Source organism: Anabrus simplex, chromosome 1 (genome assembly GCF_040414725.1).
Source record: "Anabrus simplex isolate iqAnaSimp1 chromosome 1, ASM4041472v1, whole genome shotgun sequence".
Taxonomy (NCBI): domain Eukaryota; kingdom Metazoa; phylum Arthropoda; class Insecta; order Orthoptera; family Tettigoniidae; genus Anabrus; species Anabrus simplex.
The window spans coordinates 189,900,934-189,903,165 of record NC_090265.1 but is presented as its reverse complement, the minus strand read 5'-3'; positions in this window follow the sequence as shown (position 1 = coordinate 189,903,165).

Here is a 2,232-nt window from a genome sequence, read left to right as displayed (position 1 = left end):
ATTTTTGCTCCAATACGGCTGATGATGACCCCTAGATTGGTCGAAACTAGTACCGTGTAATTTATAATTTTGTGAATATATTTTAGTATTGAAAAGGTGGAAACATTTACGTTGTTATTATTATTACTTATATATTATTCTCAGTTCAATACGGACCAAAAACATGAAATTCATAACCATTAGTGAGTGTATTAGTCGAAAAGGAACGTTGTTGTAGTAAAAGTTGTTGTCAATCGGTGGGTAGCCCAGTGTGTGATGAAATTCTGTGATTAAGGAGATATTTTAGAAAATTTTAATGAAGGACCATAATTGGAATTGAGGGGCTGAATAGTGGAAGTTAAAAGAAAAGTGTTGACACTTACCCTTTCGACCACTGAGATGTTAACTCATGTTCAGAGCTTTAGAGCAACTAGCATTCGCCGAGCTCTTACTTCGCGTGTTGTATTTGTGAAGTCTTGGTGGAGGGAGTTGAGCTTGAGAAGGCGTGGCTAAGGGCCCATTCGCTGCGCATGAGGGGGAGTTGCTGGCAGCGGGAGAATGGAAAGAGGTGGGGGGGGGGGAGCGTGTATTAGAATGGTGGGAGTGTTTACTGATTTGGTGTTAAATATTTTTTTTAAATTGCTATTCTGAAGGAATGATTTTTGTAATAGAATTGGAATCTGTTCATAAAGAGGACCTTTTGTTATCTATTATGTCATTTAAGTTTTTGTCTTTGTTAAGGTGTTGATCTAGGAAGATGTATAAGTTTTCATATTCCGTCATGAGCTTACCTTTTTCAATTCTTTTTTAAGATTTGTATATCCCGATCTATTGTAGTAAATTTGTGACCTGTTCCCTTCATGTGGTTACTCATTGCAGAAAAATTATGTTTTTGGGCGTTATAATGTTCTGCATATCTAGTTGAAAAACAGCAGCCAGTTTGGCCAACATACGAAAAATTACGTACTGAGCATCTGAGTCTACATATACCTGAGCTTGCATATTTATTATTAGTAGAATTGACTGAGTTATGATTAAAAAATAAATTTCGATTTGTATTCTGCGTTGTGAAAGCAATTTTTACCTCTTTTTAAAGGATTGGTAATTTGATGGATTTTTGGGTTGGTAAATGCAAAGTTTGCGAATTTTGGTTTGTTGGGTTTTATTGGAGAAAGGTTTGTGGTGAATTTTAGTCTAACATCCATAACTTGCCAAGAACAACTTCAAAGAAGATGCAGTTTGCAGACGATCTAGCTTTAATTACTCAGAGTACAGATTTGGCACACTGTGAAGATGTACTTACAGAGGACCTAGCTACCATGTGTGACTATTTTCACAAATGAAGACTCCAGCCAAATCCTAGTAAAACAGAAGTATCACCATTCCACTTGTATAACATGGAAGCGAATCAGAAGCTACATGTGTTTTTTAACGGAACAGAAGTCTCCCACAACTTCTTCCCAAAATATCTGGGTGTCACACTGGATCGATCCTTGTCGTTCAAACAGCATTGCTCGAATCTGTCAAAGAAGCTGAGTACAAGAGTAAATCTACTGCATAAACTAGCGGGCAACAACTGGGGTGCAGATGCAAACACTCTTCACACTGCTTCACTTTCTCTAGCATACTTGGCTGGTGAGTACTGCGCTCCTGTGTGGGAAAACAGCGTACATTCGAGCAAGATTGACATACAGCTCAATGAAACCATGAGAGTTGTTACTGGTACAGTGAGGTCCACTCCTACTCAGTGGCTGCCTGTTTTAGCAAACATTGCTCCCCCAGATCTGAGGAGAAAAGCAGCAAAAGTACAGTTTCTCAAGAAGACCTTTGCACACAGGAATTCACTGTTGTTCAATGCCTTACAAGATCCACCTTTGATGAGGTTAAAATCCAGGAATCCACTCTGGACTGATCTACACTCCTATGAAAAGTTCAGTGTAACAGCAGAATGGAGACAGAGATGGGAACAATGTCCACCCACCAACGCCTTTCTGATTAAAGACCCAATGAAGAAAGTTCCAGGTTTCGATCTTGCTCGATATGAGTGGTCAAAACTCAACCGTTTCAGAACAGGCCACGGCAGGTGCCGATGTATGATGAAAAGTGGGGATATTGTGAAAGTGGTGCATGTGAGTGTACTGCTGAGAAGCAGACATTGTTTCATGTTGTTGAGAGCTGTCCACTGTCAGCATTTAAGGACGGTTTATGGACTCTGCATGAATTGACACCAAGTGCAGTGGACTGGTTGTCGAA